General features: G+C 43.5%; 1 long non-coding RNA gene across 1 annotated transcript in view; it reads left to right on the forward strand.

Moving 5' to 3' along the window:
- The first annotated feature begins 767 nt into the window (after positions 1–767).
- Positions 768–22,444, forward strand: part of LOC137306055 (uncharacterized) — a 66,436-nt gene continuing 44,759 nt past the window's right edge. The window contains exon 1 of the long non-coding RNA XR_010958816.1: positions 768–1,084. This is a non-coding gene — a long non-coding RNA (uncharacterized lncRNA). The remainder of the gene's footprint in view (positions 1,085–22,444) is intronic.

The raw sequence follows: 22,444 nt of genomic DNA on the forward strand, positions 1-22,444 counted from the left end.
TCCAAAACATCACCATGTTGTGACATTTGATATCCGCCGACATATGCAGATAAGGTCTTAAATTCTTCACACCAGTGGATGATTCCTGCACCAACATTTCTCCAGCAAAGGTTACTCCGTAACTTTGTGAAGCCATTTTTATGTCAAAGAGCTACTCTCGGTAATCCTGCACCATCAACACTCATATGGTCTAGAAAACCATGGTCCCCTATTTAAAAAGAAACACGGAAAGTCCATTGTGGCTCTTCTAGAGAGCCCAAGGGGTTAGGAACATAGGAACATAGGAACAGGAGTAGGCCATTCAGCCCCTCGTGCCTGCTCCGCCATTTGATAAGATCATGGCTGATCTGTGATCTAACTCCATATACCTGCCTTTGGCCCATATCCCTTAATACCCTTGTTGCCAAAAAGCTATCTATCTCACATTTAAATTTAGCAATTGAGCTAGTATCAATTGCCATTTGCGGAAGAGAGTTCCAAACTTCTACCACCCTTTGTGTGTAGAAATGTTTTCTAATCTCACTCCTGAATTCATGATTTCATTCTGTCACTATGGGGAAATATCCAATTAAATTATGGCAATTATTTTAAATAAAATGCAAAGGTTGTAGCTTGATGAATTAAAAACATATGTCAGTGACCTTGGAAGGGGTTAACTTCTTTGCAGAAACAAAACAACGGAGCCAAACATCATCGGACGTACGTAGCGTTCTCAGCGTACCTCAACGTCGCTTTGACGTATTTTTTTAAAACTTTCATGTCGGGAGATAACATTTCAGTTTGTTCATCTTAGTTTTTAGTTCATCCAACATTTCCAGATTGTTGTCATAGAGACAGAAGATTACGTTTAACTTAGCCCAAACAAAATTACTTTTGGCAAAACGTTTTCAAACCTTTTTATCTACAAACGTTGCAGATCAAATTCCAATTGTTGTTAAAGCATTTCCAACATTTATTTAAGTTAATACTTATTCAAGCAGTCATTGGACCAAGATCTCTCTCCTCTGATGTCCGCTGGAGGTATGCGTCCATTGGAAAATCTCTTTTCTGAATCCTGTGGGGATGATCATTCGGTTCTGATAAGGTACCAATTTATCTATCAAATGTGCCTTTACTTTTACATTAGCTACCAAATGTGTTACATTTCAGGACAGTTCCAAAGGTTTTGTAAGAGGTCAGCGGTGGGTAATGGCTTTCCATCTGCTGAGTGACAAACAAGTAAAATGGCTGTCGGAGAAAGTTGTCAGGGCTTGTTCCCTTACATCCATCTGGAGGATATCGGCCACTGTGGCTGATTCAGCTTGCTGTGCTGATTGGCCTCCAGTTAAATCTTTTATGCACCTGATAGTAACAACTTGGTGGGGGTGTGGATGGTCATAAGCACGACTTTATTTAATCCGAAGATATAAGCAAATTTGTTAGTGGCCAGTAGACAGTTAAAAGGTGTTTCTCCCAGGCGGTGAATGTCTATTCCACCGATCACAGTGTTTGAAAGGCGTATGCCACAGCCACCTGAACACCATGTCGTTCTTGGAGCAAAACAGCTGGCACCGCAATGTCGCTGTTCACTACTTCGAGCGAACATGGTTCGCCAGCCTTTGGGGTTTAATTTTAATCCACTCACTGTGATCACTTCTAACAGTTCTTTTTACAGATCATAATGAAAAATGGAGGGGAAGTTGTGAAATCCCTGTGATAAACAGGACCAGGTATATTGTTGCTCCCATAGGATGAAAGCAAATTTATACTGGCACAGACTGGTCAATCTGTACTACTCAGTCTATTCTGCCACATTCATTCTTGTGTTGTGCCCAACAGGGGTGGTCTTTACCAGTTGACCCAATTGTCTCCGTTCATGTTGGAGGCACAGTGTTAGGTCATATTGACCTTGTATCCGTATCAGCAGCCCTCCTTGCGGAGAGTCTGCACTCATTTGCCACAAACACATATTTACCATGTCCACTACCACATTGTTTCTCCCATCCAATCTACTCCTAAGATACCATCCTCCAGCTCCTGTTGTTTTGAGTCCACACTACCGTGTGCCAAGTGTTTACATCCCCGTCTGTGACTTCAGTCTCTACCATCTTACCCATATCTCATCCTCCTCCAAATCCCCTTAGCCCTGACTTTCATGGAGTGGCGCTGAGCTGTTTATGCTTCCACACTGGGGGGAGGGAGGGAAATGCTGGGGAAGGGTGGGATCGGAGTGATCTAAACACTTCTTCAAGAATTTTATCTCCTATCTCAGAGTGTCTATTTTGGATTTTAATCTTTTCTCCAGTTCCTGTATTTTCTTTTGACACTGTGTACAATCTCCCACTCCTGCTACACTGTGCTGATTGTCCTAGTTTTTGATTCAGGACTCCCCGTAGGGCACTACTTAACTCATCTACCTTTTTTTAACTACATTTTATCCTGACCTCCCTGCCGTTGTAGTTCGGCATTACACATTACTAATTTTCTGGCTCTAATTGCCCCTTCAGTTTGAATGTAATCTACTGACGCAGCCAAAGTCGTGTTGTAAGCAGTTGTATGAGCTAAATAATTTTCCACCTCTAATTTTTGTTCCATCAACTTTTTGTTAAGGTCTCCCTCAGTTTCTAATTTAAGTTTCATAATTTGCTGTCCTTGCCATAACACAACGAAAGCTTTTCAACTTTCCTTTTCCACATGCTTTCCATGGATATGATCTTAACCAACTCTCCTAGCTGTTCTAGGTTTTCTGCTTTTTCTATCAAAGAGATACGAGATATCTTTTCTGTTTTTCTGTCACCTTTTCTGACCACGAGTTAAAAGGGTGCTGTCAGTTTTTCTAACAGCTGTCATATTTTAGTACAACCAAGATGATTATCCCAAAATTATCAAAATTGATGCCCTGTACGAGATAACAAGATAGCATTCTTCGATTTACAGCTCCACACAACATTAACCCCTTACACATCAATTCACACTCACCAATACTCAACACAACTTCAATCAGAATAATTTTCATTGTGATAATCTCATGTCCCGAATTTGAGACTCTCATATTTTTAAAGGAACCATAATTTTACTGTGGCCACAATAAAAGTCTGGTTTCCACAATTTGATAGGTTAGTTAACCTCAATGACTCCAATTTTAATTCAGCAATATCAAAATTAAACACAAGACAGAACAGATAACAGAACAGATTATCAATATAACACGTGCTTACTAAAACCCAGCTTTCATAAGAACATAAGAAATGGGAGCAGGAGTAGGCCATACGGCCCCTCGAGCCTGCTCCGCTATTCAATAAGATCATGGCTGATCTTCAACCTCAACTCCACTTTCCCGTCTGATCCCTATGTCCCTTGATTCCCCTGGAGTCCAAAAATCTATCTATCTCAGCCTTGATCACCTCTCATTCTTCTAAACTCCAGAGAGTATAGGCCCATTCTACTCAATCTCTCATCAGAGGATCATCCCAGGAATCAATCTAGTGAACCTTTGTTGCACCGCCTCTAAGGCAAGTATATCCTTCCTTAGATAAGGAGACCAAAACTGTGCACAGTACTCCAGGTGAGGTCTCACCAAAGCCCTGTACGATTGTAGCAGGACTTCCTTACTCTTGTACTCCAATCTCCTTGCAATAAAGGCCAAAATACCATTTGTCTTCCTAATTGCTTGCTGTACCTGCATCCTAACTTTCTGTGTTACTTGTATGAGGACACCCAAATCTCCCTGATCACCTTTTTGTTTCGTTCTTCTTCAGGCGTGCCTTTCCAAAAACTGTGAAAATACTCAAGATGTCAGCTTTTACAACTAAACAAAATCTTTGTTACATTACACAAGAAGAGGAAAACACATAACAAGCAGTAAAAAAAGGGGCCATAGCCCGCAACAGCGAAAATAAAGCACTCACAATGAGGACAGGCTTTTTAAAGAGACAATGCACTGAAAACAAAAGAACACATTCTGTAGCTTGTGATCCTCTCTCTTTCTCCTTCTTAATTCTATCGTAGACTACCCTTTTTTTTTACTTAAACCAAATTTCAATTTCTGATGTTTGTGACTTAACCCCATTCTGTACTGTCTCAAAGTCTCAAGCTCACAGTCTGTGGCCTCACCCAAGCCTGGTGTGGTGAAGGTCCCTCCATCTTTCTTTTTGTTCTTCTTTCTTCCTCATCTTTCAACTTACCCTTCCAAATTTCAACTTCCTCTCTCAACCTCCCTAACGCCTATGGATGAAGCAACAAGATCCCGCTTTCCAATCCTCCTTTTCAATTTCCTTCTCCCTTACCAGATTCTTCACCTTAGTCTCTAGCTCACACAAAGTCTGACAGAAGTTTTTATTTTAACTCCTCGTCCTCCTGCACAATTTCGTTCTGATTTTCTCAAGGGCTTGCATGACCCTAATTTTGACTTCTCCATGTACGTATGGGCTGTCGAGCGTAAACCATCCAATGCATTCGCCTTGGTTTATGTTCCCACAGGCTGGAAGTGCGGCTACTGGTAAAAAAATAATGCTGGAGAAATTAATGGGGCTGAAAGCTGTTAAATCCCCAGGACCTGATAATCTGTATCCAATAATACTAAAAGAGGTAGCCATGGAAATAGTGGATGCATTAGTTGTCATCTTCCAAAATTCTATAGATTATGGAACAGTTCCTGCAGATTGGAGGGTGGCAAATGTAGCCCCACTATTTAAAAAAGGAGGGAGAGAGAAAATAGGGAACCACAGACCGGTTAGCCTAACATCAGTAGGGAAAATGCTAGAGTCTATTACAAAGGTTGTGATAACAGAACACTTAGAAAATATCAACGGGATTAGACAAAGTCAACATGGATTTATGAAAGGGAAATCATGTTTGGCAAACCTACTGGAGTTTTTTGAGGATGTAACTAGTAGAATAGATAAGGGAGAACCAGTGGATATGGTATATTTGAATTTTCAGAAGGCCTTTGATAAAGACCCACATAAGAGGTTAGTGTGCAAAATTAAAGCACATGGGATTGGGGGTAATATACTGGCATGGATTAAAAATTGGTTAGCAGACAGGAAACAGAGAGTAGGAATAAATGGGCCTTTTTCAGGGTGGCAGGCAGTGACTAGTGGAGTAGCATAGGGATCAGTGCTTGGTCCCAGCTATTCACAATATACATCAATGATTTGGATGAGGGAACCAAATGTAATACTTCCAAGTTTGCTGATGACACAAAACTAAGTGGGATTGTGAGTTGTGAAGAGGAAGCAAAGAGGCTTCAAGGCAATTTAGAAAAGTTGAATGAGTGGGCAAATACATGGCAGATGCAGTATAATGTGAATAAATGTGAAGTTATCCACTTCGGAAGGAAAAACAGAAAGGCAGAGTATTATTTAAATGGTGATAGATTGGGGAATGTTGAAGTAAAAAGGGACCTGGGTGTTCTTGTACACCAGCCACTGAAAGCAAACATGCAGGAGCAGCAAGCAGTTAGGAAGGCAAATGGTATGTTGGCCTTCATTGCAAGAAGATTTGAGTACAGGAGCAAGGGTGTCTTACTGCAGTTATACAGGGGCCTTGGTGAGACCACACCTGGAGTATTGAGTGCAGTTTTGGTCTCCTTACCTAAGAAAGGATATACTTGCCATAGAGGGAGTGCAGCGAAGGTTCACCAGACTGATCCCTGGGATGGCAGGACTGTCATATGAGGAGAGATTGGGTCGACTCAGCCTGTATTCACTCGAGTTTAGAAGAATGAGAGGGGATCTCATTGAAACAGATAAAATTCTGACAGGGATAGACAGACTGGATGCAGGGAGGATTTTTTCCCTGCTCGGGGGTCCAGAACGAGCGGTCATAGTCTCAGGATGCGGGGTAGGACATTTAGGACTGAGATGTGGAGAAATTCCTTCACTCAGAGGGTGGTGAACCTGTGGAATTCTCTACCATAGAAGGCCGTGGAGGCCAAGTTACTGAATATATTGAAGAAGGAGCTAGATAGATTTCTAGATACAAAAGGCATCAAGGGGTATGGGGAGAGAGCAGGAATGTGATATTGAGATAGAGGATCAGCCATGATCATATTGAATGGCGGAGCAGGCTCGAAGGGCCGAGTGGCCTACTACTGCTCCTATTTTCTATATATCTATGTTTCTACCTCACTCGGCCAGAACTACATCCTCCCTGTTTTGCCAGAATACAATCAATTGTCTTAACATTAACTACCTCAAACGTTTAAAACTCGAGCCCACCCAGGAACACCAATGTTAGCGGATTTCTCCCATTACTGTCACAACCATGGGTTGTTAATCCATCAACAATAACCTCCACTTGATTCTAGCCCAAATGGTTATAAAAAAGCAAGTTTAATAGATTGACTTACAATAGAGTTGCACTACAGCTATCTTCAACGTTAAATTCAACAGTATTATAGTCATAATATAACTGTCTACAGATTACATTAATGACAAGCAATCAATACAACCTGACCTGTCTGCGAATCCAGGTAGATCAGACCTGACCTTTGTAGACTGCCTGTGGCAATGAACTTCCAACTGCCCGCCTTGAGAGTTCTAACTTTTGGGAGGGAGCGTGCCCTATCTTTATATTATTCCGCCGCGTTGTTCTGTACATAAGCACTGCTGGTCTTATCTCATGGTCGTAAACCATCCCACTTTGCTGACTCTCAGAAACCACCAAGGATTGTTTAATGTCTTCGTGTTTACATAACCTTTCCCTGTTATCAGGTCTTAGCATGTTTATGCTCGATTAGGACAACCTGCCTCTTGAATTTTACTGATTATCACTATTCTATTGCCTCAGCATTCTTTCAATGACCTCTTGGGTTTTTGTAAGTTATTTTCCTCAGAGATGCGGATCTTTGCTCTCCTCTTTTCTATGCTTGTTTTAAACCATCTTCTTACAGTGTCTTTGGGCAAGTGGCATGATCATGTCACCCATTTTGCGCCAGCGACTGGCGTTGCTCCAATTTTTCACATGTGGCCTAGCAGGAGCTGCCACCTTCGGGAGAGGATGGTGGAAAATTGGAAAAATGAATAAATGTGAACTTTAGCCTTTTATTTAGCAGTGACAATAATTCTTACCTGGATTCATATGGAATGAATATCCCAGCAATGTAAATCAAGACTCATATCTTCTCTCGAAGGATCCTGCAATGTCCAATACTGTTCTTGTTATTCTTTCCTTTCCAAAGCCATTCACTCTCAAGGCATCTGAAGCTGTTTGGCAGTCATTTTTTTCACTTAATAGGACTTTACAATTAGGCATCATTTATGCCATACAAAATTAATTGGAAATGTCTGTAGCTGTTTATGAATATGCAGTTATGCTAAAACAAATAGAGAGTTGAGTCTGTGCTCTAACCCTGTGTGGTTTGCTATTTGCATATGTTTTAGATGACTGCACTGAAAGCCAGCTGTCTTGATCAGCCATGGCAGAATGCATATGCAATGCTCTAATGAGAATTGCAAATTTATTAAAAACCATATTTTTGCAATTTGCTTGCATAAGTGGTTGCAAAAGCAAATGATTCTATAGAATTAAATGGGTAAGAATATTTTTCTGTGTAGTGACATCTTCATTGAAGAGTCTTTCATGACATTGCTTATGAACTTTTATGGATGGCATCTGTTGTTTTGCACTTGAATGGGAACCCAGTCCTCACACTGTCAACTTGTCAATCAAGGCCATTGTCAGCATTGACGTTCTTGCCATGAGATGTTCTATCTGCTGCAGCCTTTTACCAAATGATGCGCATGCATATTCCTACTGTGTCTGCTGTGTGTCATTAGATAAATACGATGTCAAAACTTACGGTGTGTCTCACTCCAAAATATTTTTTATTTTCCAATTTACGATCCTTCTTTGCTAAAAGTGTTGATTCTTGATGGGACTTGGACCCTGGATGCTGGAAGCCCTCAGACAACCTGTCCAAATGGGCATTCTTCACTTGTGAGCCTATACAGTGGGTGTAGGCTATCTGATCTGATTCTATTGTCACCAATGTCTCCGCACATCCGTTTTCTAAGTGATCACTGAATACCAATTAATGTATCCTGGCTGTTATTTCCGTTTCCGATCTAAGGGCTCAAGGTCCAATTGTAATACCCCTAAGGCAACCCCAGGTGAGATCACCTAACGCTGTACATGCTGTGGATTGAACCTGAAACCGTATCTCATCATTTTAAACAGCGGATTTATTTACTGAGCCATTATGAGGGTTTTCTGATCTAACATGTTTGGCCTGTTTAGTAGAAAATCATTGGGGATGCAACTGGCCTTCGCCAGTAGCGTGGATCATGCTCATAGCAAGTTAGCTGCCCTTTTTACATGGCGCATAGTGGAGTTGGGCGGTGAGGGGGGTGTTGGTTGGGGGGGGCGATCCCTAGAAACGCTGGGACAATGTAAAGGTGAGGAAACCTGGCATCGTGGGTCTCCATCCCTACTTCCCTTCATTAGCAGCTGTGGCAACAAAGCATTTAAGACGGGAAAGACAACTCCATAAACTCCAAGTTTGATAACATATCTTTAGTGCGCCAACAAAGGCTTATCAGCAGGATGCCATGAAGAGAGAAATAATTAATGGCCTATTTATATTGCAGAACTGCTTTATGAAACAGTTCTGCAATATTGCCTGAGGGCTCCAGAATTGTGAAAATCACCCCATTTATATCATGGATGGATTCCATAGCACCAGGACAACAGAAAAAACAACTGCACATTTGTTTTAAGTAATGATTCATGACTTTGAAGCTGGCTGTGTACCTTTCCTAATGGCTGTATATACAGCCGAAAACTTCACTGGCTTTCACAGTTGGGTTAAGCCACTCAACTTGCCAGAAAATAAGTTGGCTTGTACCTCTGATACAGTTTAATAACACTGCTGGGGCATTGCTTCCTTCAGAGATGCTGCTGAAAACCTTCTACTTAAGTGGGTCTCAGAGCTTCTTGAGGCAGCAGCAGTGCCTCACTTACTTTACCATGTTGTCATCAAAGTGAGAGGTGGTGGTGGCAAGAGCACAGAAAAGTAAATAAGGTATTAATATGATACCTTGGTGATGGATATTCCACCAGGATTTCATTGCTGGAAGAGCTAATGGAAAGGAAAAATAGAAAGTGGGTCAGAAACACAAAGCGAAACGTAGCTCTTGGAATCAATCAGATGAACCTCGCAAATCTCAGAATAAAGAGGAATAGTGGAGGAAGACTAACAATGATAGGAAATATAAGGGTTCTGAACTGAAGCACAATGAACTATTTGCTCACTGAAATTGTGCTGGGCAACTGCGCTGGATTTCCTGAGGTCAGCCTTGTTGTGTATGCGCAGCGAGCTCTCGACCCACACGTGGCTTGTCGGTGGGACCTCACTGTCAGCAGGAGGGTGGGAGATAGAGCTAGATTTTTGCTGGACACAAAGCTGGAAATAACTGCTCAAGGTTGCAAATCACCTCCATTCTCAGGAATCGATAAGAGATGGCCTATTTTTGGATGGGGGTTTGGGGGGGGTCACTCCCTATTACGTCACAGGAGATATGTACACTCTGTGAGGAGGTCACAGACAGAATCACTGCTGTGTCAGACAGATGCAAAAAAGTTTAATAGCCTCATGAGGTCTGCCAAAGAAGGCTAGCCAGAATTGTACTCTACGAAGTAGATGAGCAAATTATACAAATCCCTCCTACCCTGTTAACCCATGATTGAGGCTGTTTGCTAAATGCTCAGATGGCTGCAGCAGGCGTGGATGAGGCTACTGCCTTTTGGAGAAACAACGCATCCAGGCATCCATCTCAAATAAGAGTGGCAGCACCAGGCACCCACTTCAGCAGCAGAGGCAGTGGCAGCAGTTGTAGGCCCATCTTATGAGCCAGCACAAGGAGGCAGCGAGCAGCCTTACTCTGAAAAGGCTCCTACTGACTCCGAGGAGCTGACCACTTCACTTACTCCAGCCACTGGGAGAGTACAGAGAAGGAGCATCAGATCATATAAAACATCCAGGGGCAAAAAATTTGGGGCCTTCTGTCACAAGCCCACTGTAATGGCTGGGTTCTGGATATATTGGGGGTGACCTCTGACTTCCGCCAATTCTTGCCAACATGAAGCCTGAGCCATTTTGAGGCACGGACCTCGTTTAAATTCCAGCAACAAGTTGCGGGCGCTAGGTGGATGCACCTTTGTAGCTCGCCGGTTGTGGGAGGGTGGGAAATCAGCTGGCTCCCACACTGAGTGGCCGGCAGGTTGGATCTAAAGGAGCGGAGGCTTTCCCAGGGTGGCCTCGAATGTGTCAGCAGGAGCCAAGAGTTTCTTTTGCGGGCCCAGAAGGAGCCACTGCATTGTCCAGAGTGAAGAGTCTTTGTAATATATTGAGTTGAATGTGGCTCTTAGTTGAAGGCCTCGTTTACGAGAGCCTGCTGTAAGGCTTTTGTTGCCTGCAAAGGATGTTCTCCATAGGGATATTTTCTGGCTCATCTTCAGGGTCCTGAATGCAGGTGACCATAAGACCATAAGACCATAAGAGATAGGAGCAGGATTCAGCCATTTGGCCCTTCGAGCCTGCTCCGCCATTTAATGAGATTATGGCTGATCTGATTTTTACCTCAACTCCACTTTCCCGCCTTTTCCCCATATCCATTGACTCCCTTGCTGATCAAAAATTTTCGAACTCAACCTTGAATGTATTCAATGATTCAGCTTCCACAGCTTTTTCCAAAGATTCATGACCCTCTGGGAGAAGAGATTCCTCCTCATTTCCATCTTAAACGGGTGACCCCTTATTCTGAGTCTGTGCCCCCTAGTTTAGATTCCCCCATGAGGGGTAACATCCTCTCAGCATCTACCCTATTGAGTCCCCTCAGAGTCTTATATGTTTCAATAAGATCTCCTCTCATTCTTCTAAACTCCAATGAGTATATACCCAACTAATTCAATCTTTCCTCATAAGACAACCCTTCCATACCTGGAATCAACCTAGTGAACCTTCTCTAAACTGCCTCCAATGCAAATATATCCTTCCTTAAATAAGGGCACCAGAACTGTACGCAGTACTCCAGGTGTGGTCTCACCAGCACCCTGTACAGTTGTAGCATGACTTCCCTGCTTTTATACTCCATCCCCCGAGGTATAAAGGACATTACTCATAGAAATTTAGGGCACATGTCTGCGCTGGCCGAAAATGAGCAATCCAGCCAAATCCCACGTTTTAGCTCTTGGTCCGTAGCTTTGTAGGTTACGGCACTTCAAGTGCCTATCCAAGTACTTTTTAAATGCAATGAGGGTTTCTGCCTCTACCATCCTTTCAGGCAGTGAGTTACATACCCCCACCACCCTCTGAATGAAAAAAAAACTCCTCAGCTCCCCTCTAATCCTTCTACCAATCACTTTAAATTATGCCCCCTAGTAATTGACCTCTCTGTTAAGGGAAATATGTCATTCCTATCCACTCTATCTAGGCCCCTCATCATTTTATACACCTCAATTAAATCTCCCATCAGCTCCTCTGTTCCAAAGAAAACAAAACAAGCCTGTCCAATCTTTCCTCATAGCTAAAATTCTCCAGCCCTGGCAACATCATTGTAAATCTTCCCTGTACCCTTTCCAGTGCAATCACGTCTTTCCTGTCATGTGGTGACTAGAACTCTGACAACACCAGGTTATAGTCCAACAGCTTTATTTAAAATCACAAGCTTTCGAAGGCTTCCTCCTTCGTCAGGTGAATAAAGCTGTTGGACCATAACCTGGTGTTGTAAGACTCCTTACATTTGTCCACCCCAGTCCATCACCGGCATCTCCACATCATGGTGACTAGAACTGTACAGTACTCAAGCTGTGGTCTAACTAGTGTTTTATACAGTTCAAGCAAAACCTCCCTGCTTTTCTATTCTATGCTTCGGCTAATAAAGGAAAGTATCCTATATGCCTTCTTAACCGCCAGTGATATCTTCCTGCAGTCTACAGCTTTCCTCCTCATTATTAACGACATGGCCAAATTTTGTATCATCTGCAAACTTCTTAACCATGCCCCCTACATTTGAATCCAAATCATTCCATTTGCCTTCCGGATTACCTGCTGCACCTGTATGTTGACTTTTTGTGTTTCATGTATGAGTACACCCAGATCGCTCTGTACCACAGCATTTTGTAGTATTTCTCCATTCAAATAATATTTTGCTTTTTTATTTTTCCTCCCAAAGTGGACGACTTCACATTTTCCCGCAATATATTCCATCTGCCAAATTTTTGCCTACCTGCTTCAAGAAACCTAAAGTGTGTTCATAATGATCTTGGTGACTATCTTTGGCCTTGCTGTATGTTTGCTCAGATGCTGTACACAGCAGTTTGAATACTTTTTAATTCATTCATGGGATTTGGGTGTCGCTGGCAAGGCCAGCATTTATTACCCATCCCTAATTGCCCTTGAGGAGCTGTCTTCTTGAACCGTTGCAGTCTGTGTGGTGAAGGTTCTCCCACAGTGCTGTTAAGAAGGGAGTTCCAGGATTTTGACCCAGCGATGATGAAGGAATGGCAATATATTTCCAAGTCAGGATGGTGTGTGACTTGGAGGGGAACGTGCAGGTGGTGTTGTTCCCATGTGCCTGCTGCCCTTGTCCTTCTAGGTGGTAGAGGTCGCGGGTTTGGGAGGTGCTGTCGAAGAAATCTTAGTGAGTTGCTGCAGTGCCATTGTGTAGATGGTACACACTGTGGCCACGGTGCGCCATTGGTGGAAGGAGTGAATGTTTAGGGTGGTGGATGGGGTGCCAATCAAGTGGGCTGCTTTATCCTGGATGGTGTCGAACTTCTTGAGTGTTGTTGGAGCTGCACTCATCCAAGCAAGTGGCCTTTTCTTTCACGCCATGTGAAAGAACGCAAGAAGGCTCAAGACTAACAGGAAGGTGCCTTACTGGCACAGGTTGAAGGCCCTGAGGAACAGGAGTGCTTCCCCCAGGCCCAACAAGCCTACCTGCAGCAACCCCCCAATAATCACGGACCCCCCCACCTCCGACTCCCCCCCAATGATCGTGGACACCCCCCCTCCGATCTCCAAAACCCCAATGATCGTGGACTCCCCCGCCCCCGATCCCCGACCCCGCCCAATGCTCACGGATCCCCGTGATGACCCCCGATCCTGACACCCACCCCCCCCCCGGTGACTGACCCCCGATCCCTCCCCTCATGACTGATTCCCCCTCGTGACCCCCGTGCCAAACCATGCCTCGTGCTCCCATGTGCCCGCCCGTGCCCCCCCATACCCCCCCCCCCCCCACAATCCATACAAACGAAGACTTACATGAAGACTTACCTGAACACTACCTCTCCCTGACTGGGCTCCCGTCCGATTGAGACCAGCCCGTCACTCAGGCCGGTCAGTCGAATGGTAAACCGACAAAAAAAAATAAACGACATCTTTATGTCAAATTCGTTATGATGTCCGGGAAACCCATACTTTCTGGTTTCCCGTCCATAATTTGACCACTCTGCCTCCTTCCCAGCTCGGAGTCAAAATCATGCCCCTTATTTCTTGGTACCTTTACCTAACAAAAATCTTGAAACCTCCAATTCTCCCAGCATCCATAGCCTTTTGGGGAAGACAATTCCATATTTCTACTACCCTTTGTGTGAAAAAGTGCTTCCTGATTTCCCTCCTATATGGCCTAGCTCTAATTTTAAAATTATGTCCCCTCGTTTTTGATTCCCCCACCAGAGGAAATAGTTTCTCTGTATCTACCCTATTGAATCCTTTTAACATTTTAAACACTTTGACAGGATGCACTGCAGCAACTCGCCAAGGCTTCTTCGACAGCACCTCCCAAACCCGCGACCTCTACCACCTAGAAGGACAAGAGCAGCAGGCACATGGGAACAACACCACCTGCACGTTCCCCTCCAAGTCACACACCATCCCGACTTGGAAATATATCGCCATTCCTCCATCGTCGCTGGGTCAAAATCCTGGAACTCCCTACCTAACAGCACTGTGGGAGAACCTTCACCACACGGACTGCAGCGGTTCAAGAAGGCGGCTCACCACCACCTTCTCAAGGGCAATTAGGGATGGGCAATAAATGCTGGCCTCGCCAGTGACGCCCACATCCCATGAACGAATAAAATAAAAATCAGATCACCCCTCATTCTTCTATACCCAAAGAAATACATAAATAGAGAAGAATATCTGTATCCTGATTTTTAATTGTAACAATAAAAAATCTTACTGACAATAATCTGGGACAAAAAACCTTCAAAAATAAATAAACTGACAAAAAAAATCTCTGAATTCAGCTCTCATAAATCTAAAGTTGAAATCTACTTTCATTTATTCTCCAAATGAAATTACAGCTGACCCCTCACCCCCTAAAAATCACTCCAGAGTACACCAGACCCTCAAAGATCATTTTATATGAGCAATCTAAACAGACAACACATTCCCAGTGAGATAGCCGGGAATCACGCCTACCTTGATTTGCACTTCATTAGCAACTATTATAATATAAAATGAAGCTCTCACCCATTTTTGGCAAGTGTTCTTTACTCAGGCCTATAAAGGCTAGCTGGAAGATCACACTTTACATACAACGGGTGGAACAGTGGAGACTGAGTTCCACCTGATTTTGCAAACAATGATTACCCATTCCACTCTTGTGCCATCAGTTATAGTGACCAGGAAATGTACACTGTTATATTTGTCACAAAATAGGTAAATAAAATATTAAATTATTTAAGGATTCTTTGTTGTAACTTGTTATGCCATCAGAGAAAGAACAAACATAAGTCAAAGTCTCCCTTTGCTCAGTTCTCAGGTCTGAAGAGGAAAGTGCTAATTGGAGGTTACGATGCTGCTAAAGGGAGGATTGGGAGCAGGAAATTCAGAAGGGAGGGTCACATCTGGACAATCTCTGGCTGTTCTTGATTTGCTGATACGGTGGGCAATTTGGTGGCAGCTTAAGAGCGGGTCGCATGCCTGCCGTGTTTGCTAGTGCTGTTGGGGAGGGTTTAAACTAAAGTGGCAGGGGGTTGGGAACCTGAGCAGGGAGAGAGAGGAAAGCGTAACAGGAAGGGACAGAAGGTATGGAGTAATAGGTAAAGTGTTAAAAAAGGAAAAAGCAGGAACTAAGCGTCACAAAACAGATTTGAAAGTTCTTTATCTGAATGCACGTAGCATTCGTAATAAAATGGACGAGTTAACGGCACAAATAACTACGTATGGGTATGATCTTGTGGCCATTACAGAAACATGGCTGCAGGGTGACAACGACTGGGAATTAAATATGCCAGGGTATTTAACAATCAGGAAGGACAGGCAGGAAGGAAGGGGAGGTGGGGTGGCTATGATAATAAAGGAAGGAATCACTGTAATACAGAGAAATGATATTGGGACAAAGCATCAAGATAATGAAACAGTTTGGGTGGAGATAAGGAATAATAAGGGGAAAAAAACATTAGTGGGCGTAGTATATAGGCCTCCTAATAGTTGCAACTCTGCTGGAAGAAGTATTAATCAGGAAATAGTCGGGGCATGTAATAAGGGAACAGCCATAATTATGGGGGATTTTAATTATCATATTAACTGGACAAATCAAATTGGGCAGAGCAGCCTTGAGGACGAGTTCATTGAGTGCATCAGGGATGGATTTCTTGAGCAGTATGTAACTGATCCTACAAGGGGGCAGGCAACCTTAGACCTGGTCCTGTGTAATGAGTCAGGATTAATTAATAATGTCCTAGTTAAGGATCCCCTTGGAACGAGCGACCACAACATGGTTGAATTCCATATCCAATTAGAGGGTGAGAAGGTTGATTCTCAAACAAGCGTACTGAGCTTGAATAAAGGAGACTATGATGGTATGAGAGCGGAATTGATTAAAGTGGACTGGGAAAATAGATTAAAGGGTAAGACGGTACATGAGCAGTGGTGTTCATTTAGGGAGTTATTTTACAACTTTCAAAATAAATATATTCCACTGAGGAAAAAAGGGTGTAAAAGAAATGACAGCCATCCGTGGCTAAGTAAAGAAATCAAGGATAGTATCCGACTAAAAACAAGGACATATAAGGTAGCCAAACTTAGTGGGAGGATAGAAGATTGGGAATTCTTCAAAAGACAGCAAAAAGTAACTAAAGGATTGATTAAGAAAGGGAAGTTAGATTATGAAAAGAAATTAGCAAAAAATATAAAAACAGATAGCAAGAGTTTCTATAGTTATATAAAAAGAAAAAGGGTGGCTAAGGCAAACATAGGTCCCTTAGAGGATGAGACCAGGAAATTAATGGTGGGAAACATGGAGATGGCAAAAATGCTGAACAAATATTTTGTTTCAGTCTTTACAGTAGAGGACACTAAGAATATCCCAACACTGGACAAACAGGGGACTCTCGGGGGGGAGGAGCTAAATACGATTAAAATCACTCAGGAGATGGTACTCAGTAAAATAATGGGACTCAAGGCGGATAAATCCCCTGGACCTGATGGCTTCCATCCTAAGGTCTTGAGGGAAGTGGCAGTAGGGATTGTGGATGCTTTGGTGATAGTTTTCCAAAATTCCCTGGACTCAGGAGAGGTCCCGGCAGATTGGAAAACTGCTAATGTAACACCGTTATTTAAAAAGGGTAGTAGGCAGAAGGCTGGAAATTATAGGCCAGTTAGCTTAACATCTGTGGTGGGTAAAATTTTGGAGTCTATTATTAAGGAGACAGTAACGGAACATTTAGATAAGCATAATTTAATAGGACAAAGTCAGCATGGCTTTATGAAGGGGAAGTCATGTCTGACAAATTTGCTTGAGTTCTTCGAGGATATAACGTATAGGGTGGATAAAGGGGAACCAGTGGACATAGTGTATTTAGACTTCCAGAAGGCATTCGACAAGGTGCCACATAAAAGATTATTACTTAAGATAAAAAATCACGGGATTGGGGGTAATATTCTGGCATGGGTGGAGGATTGGTTATCGAACAGGAAGCAGAGAGTTGGGATAAATGGTTCATTTTCGGACTGGCAACCAGTAACCAGTGGTGTTCCACAGGGGTCGGTGCTGGGTCCCCAACTCTTTACAATCTATATTAACGATTTGGAGGAGGGGACCGAGTGCAACATATCAAAATTTGCAGATGATACAAAGATGGGAGGGAAAGTAGAGAGTGAGGAGGACATAAAAAACCTGCAAGGGGATATAGACAGGCTGGGTGAGTGGGCGGAGATTTGGCAGATGCAATATAATATTGGAAAATGTGAGGTTATGCACTTTGGCAGGAAACATCAGAGAGCAAGTTATTTTCTTAATGGCGAGAGACTGGAAAGTACTGCAGTACAAAGGGATCTGGGGGTCCTAGTGCAAGAAAATCAAAAAGTTGGTATGCAGGTGCAGCAGGTGATCAAGAAAGCCAACGGAATGTTGGCTTTTATTGCTAGGGGGATAGAATATAAAAACAAGGAGGTATTGCTGCAGTTATATAAGGTATTGGTGAGACCGCACCTGGAATACTGCATACAGTTTTGGTCTCCATACTTAAGAAAAGACATACTTGCTCTCGAGGCAGTACAAAGAAGGTTCACTCGGTTAATCCCGGGGATGAGGGGGCGGACATATGAGGAGAGGTTGAGTAGATTGGGACTCTACTCATTGGAGTTCAGAAGAATGAGAGGCGATCTTATTGAAATATATAAGATTGTGAAGGGTCTTGATCGGGTGGATGCAGTAAGGATGTTCCCAAAGATGGGTGAAACTAGAACTAGGGGGCATAATCTTAGAATAAGGGGCTGCTCTTTCAAAACTGAGATGAGGAGAAACTTCTTCACTCAGAGGGTGGTCGGTCTGTGGAATTTGCTGCCCCAGGAAGCTGTGGAAGCTACATCATTAGATAAATTTAAAACAGAAATAGACAGTTTCCTAGAAGTAAAGGGAATTAGGGGTTATGGGGAGCGGGCAGGAAATTGGACATGAAGCTGAGTTCGGATCGGTCAATGCCCTGTGGGTGGCGGAGAGGGCCCAGGGGCTATGTGGCCGGGTCCTGCTCCGACTTCTTGTGTTCTTTAGATTTGTGGTTGGGATCAGATCAGCCATGATCTTATTGAATGGCGGAGCAGGCTCGAGGGGCCGATTGGCCTACTCCTGCTCCAATTTCTTATGTTCTTATGTTCTTAAATGTCAGGCCAGGGAAAAAATACAAAACAAGGACACTTACCCAAATAGCCAATTAAAAATATCATTTTATCAAAAGAATGCATTTTATATTAAAATCCAAGAGGCAATACAATTCTTGATAGATAACAAAGTAAATCCAAAATTGTGCTGAATATACAGATATGATAATTATGTTGAGAGGATAATTTATACAATGCAGGGTAGGAGAAGAATGTTTTAAACTGATCCTACACAAGAATAAATGTTGCGGCCACAGTCCAAGACATTTATCCAGCTCGTAGAAGCCATTTTGTGGGAAGGACCCCCAGGCACTGCTATTAATCTTACTGTTCTGCTTAATGAATTTGAGGCATTGCTATCTCCATCTTGTAGTCACTAATAATTGCTGACATTTTCAGGTAGTGATATGTAGTTATGTAATGATTATGTGTGAGATTTAGTGAACATTTTTTTGTGATTAAGAAAATTTAACAGTTAATTTTGTAATTGAAAATGAATTGAAGGGGGAAATTGTGTCACCAGGGATGGTGGGAAATGTTTTGAAAAAATTATGTTAATTTATGCAAAGTTGAACGGCAGCTCCAGCGAAACTAAAAGAAAAATAACTATGTCTGATGATTTTTTCACATTCTTAAGAAGTGTGAAAGCTGCGGAGTGCTTTTTACAATAACCTGGAAGGGCAAAACACAAATAGAATTTGACTACATTTCCTTACAACAAAGAGAAAAATGGTCCCAGATTAGTGGGGGAAAAAAGAAAGCTTTCAACAAAATACAGAAAAAGCCATCGATCACTTCATGCCGAAAGATTTGGTAGCAGTAGTATTGACCAGATTTGATCACTGGTCCATACTGAGTTAGCTGATCTCATTGAGAATGATATAGTTGGCATCAGTGGCCCAGTGCTAGGGAGAGGAGTGGAGAAAATGTTAGCTTTCCTGTTCTTGGCCACTATTTAGTGCCCATTGCTGGAAAATGCACTTGTGATGGATGTTAAATGAGGACAGTGTGAGATTCTGCTATCCTTAACCATCCTGTTTTAGTTAGAATGGCCTGACATTAAACAATAAAGCTGAGAAAAGCATCAGCCAACAAAATTAGCTGATTTGCTGGAAAATTATGAGGTATGTTCATCTGCGATGCCTCCATTGGTTGATCTGGTTGAAATCATAGTCTAGGTCTTAGTGTTAGCTTGACTCAATGGTAGCACTCTCACCTCAGAGTTAGAAGGTTGTAGGTTCAAGACTGACTGTAGGATTTGAGCACATAATCTAGACTGGCATTTCAGTGCAGTACTGAGGGAATGCTGTATTGTCAGAAGTGCTGTCTTTCAGATGAGACCTTGATTGGTGGATGATGAGTGTTTGTTAGTCCCCGTCCTACAGCAGAGACTGGTCTCCAATCGTCTCGGAGTTCCCTGCCATTGGGCCAAGACCTTGCTCTGCTGGGACCGTGTGGTGGTTGGTGTGCAAAGACCACCCCACGTTAAAAGAATCCATGCACAGGCATCTTCCACCCCAACCCCACCCTACCCACCCAAATGAATTTCGGGACCTGGAACGTCAGGACCCTTATGGACAATCCCAACAGCGACAGACCTGAACGTCGCACTGCCATCATAAACAGGGAAGTCCGACGCTACAACATCGACATCGTCGCCCTGAGCAAGACACGGCTGGCAGGAGAAGGCCAGCTTAAAGAACAAGGCGGCGGATACACCTTCTTCTGGAAAGGCAAACCAGAAGAAGAAGGCTGTCTCTATGGGGTTGGCTTTGCCATAAAAAACAAATTGGTTGGACATCTCAACGAATCCCCCTGCGGGGTAAATGAATGCATCATTACCCTACGGCTCACCCTGGCCCAGAAGCAGCACACTACAGTCGTCAATGCCTACGCCCCGACCCTAGAAGCAACAGACGAGATAAAAGAGGCATTCTACTCTAGCCTTGACCAATCGCTGTCCCGTTTCCCAAAGGGAGACAAGCTGATTCTCCTCGGCGACTTCAATACCAGAGTCCGGAGGGACGCAAACCTTTGGAAAGGCGTGTTAGGCAAGGAGGGCGTAGGGAAAGCAAACCCCAATGGAGTCCTCCTCCTGACGAAATGCCTAGAACATGACCTCGTCATAACGAACACCCTGTTCTGCCAGCGGGACAAGTACAAGACCTCATGGAAACACCCCCCGCTCTAAGCACTGGCACCTAATAGACTACATCATCGTCCGAGCGAGGGACCGCAAAGATGTCTGCATCACCCGCACCATGACCGGAGCCGATGACTGCTGGACTGACCACCGACTAATCTGCTCTACCATCTCCATCAACCTGGCCCCAAACCGGCAGTGGCAGAAAAAACTCTGCCGCAGGAGACTTAATGTCGCTGGACTCAAAGACCCTGAGAAGAAAGGCCTACTCAGCTGTTGCCTTATAAACAAACTGGTGACGACCAACGAACCAGAGTCGCAGAGTTCCCACAGCGTCTGGTCCGCCCTAAAAGCCACCATTGTCAGCACCTGCGAGGAGATGCTCGGTCTCACGACCAGGAAACACCAAGACTGGTTCAACGAGAATGATCAGGAGATCCAGGATCTCCTAGACCGCAAACGCAAGGCGTTCCTGAATTGGCAGCTCCACCAAAACTTGAGTGAGAGGAAACAAGCCTACAGGCAACTGAAGGCCGAGGTGCAGCAAAGAACCCGTGAACTAAAGAACAGATGGTGGGTGGAAAGAGCGCAGGAGACTCAGCAACTCGCTGACAACGACGACGTGCGCGGCTTCTTCAGCGCTATTAAAGCCATAGAATCATAGAATCATAGAAAATAGGAGCAAGAGTAGGCCATTCAGCCTTTCGGGCCTGCTCCTCCGTTCAAAATGATCATGGCTGATCGTCTAACTCAATACCCTGTTCCAGCTTTTTCCCCATATCCCTTGATCCCTTTAGCATTAAGAAATATATCTATCTCCTTCTTGAATATATTCTGTGGTAGAGAATTCCACAGGTTCACCACCCTCTGAGTGAAGAAATTTCTCCTCATCTCGTTTGTGAATGGCATACCCCGTATCCTGAGACTGTGACCCCTGGTTAATATCCTCCCTGCATCTAGTCTGTCTAGTCCTCTTAGAATTTTATATGTTTCAATGAGATCAACTCTCATTCTTCTAAACTCTAGTGAATATAGGCATAGTCGACCCAATCTCTCCTCATACATCAGTCCTGCCATCCCAGGAATCAGTCTGGTAAATGGCACTCCCTCCATGGCAAGGACATCCTTCCTCAGATAAGGAGACCAAAACTGCAGACAATGCTCCAGATGTGGTCTCACCAGGGCCCTGTACAACTGCAGTAAGACATCCCTGTTCCTGTACTCAAATCATCTTGCAATGAATGCCAACATACCATTCACCTTCCTGCTTGCTGCACCTGAATGCTCGCTTTCAGTGACTGGTATACAAGGACACCCAGGTCTTGTTGCACCTCCCCTTTTCCCAATCTATCACCATTCACATAATAATCTGTCGTTCTGTTTTACAACCAAAGTGGATAACCTCACATTTATCCACGTTGTACTGCATCTGCCATGTTCTTGCCCACTCATCCAACTTGTCTAAATCACATTGGAGCCTCTTTGCATCCTCCTCACAGCTCACCTTCTACCCCAGCTTTGTGTCGTCTGCAAACTTAGAAATGTTACATTCAGTTCCCTCATCCAAATCATTGATATATATTGTGAATAGCTGGGGCCCAAGCACTGATCCCTGCAGTACCCCACTAGTCACTGCCTGCCCATTTATTCCTACTCTCTGTTTCCTGTCTGTCAACCAATTCTCAATCCATGCCAGTATATTCCCACCAATCCCATGTCCTTTAATTTTGCACACTAACCACTTGTATGGGACCTTATCAAAAGCCTTCTGAAAATCCAAATACACCACATCCACTGGTTCTCCCCTATCTATTCTACCAGTTACATCCTCAAAAAACTCCAGTAGATTTGTTAAGCATGATTTCCCTTTCATAAACCCATGCTGACTTTGTCCAATCCCATTAAAGCCTTCCAAGTGTTCTGTTATCACATCTTTTATAATAAACTCTAGCATTTTCCCCACTACTGATGTTAGGCTAACTGGTCTGTAATTCCCTGTTTTTTCTCTCCCTCCTTTTTTAAATAGTGGGGTTACATTTGCAACCCTCCAATCTGTAGGAACTGTTCCAGAGTCCATAGAATTTTGGAAGATGATGACCAATGCATCCACTATTTCCAGGGCCACTTCCTTTAGTACTCTGGGATGTAGATTATCAGGCCCTGGGGATTTGTCAGCCTTTAGCCCCATTAATTTCCCTAGCACT

Source organism: Heptranchias perlo, chromosome 3 (assembly GCF_035084215.1).
Source record: "Heptranchias perlo isolate sHepPer1 chromosome 3, sHepPer1.hap1, whole genome shotgun sequence".
NCBI classification, from domain to species: Eukaryota; Metazoa; Chordata; class Chondrichthyes; order Hexanchiformes; family Hexanchidae; genus Heptranchias; species Heptranchias perlo.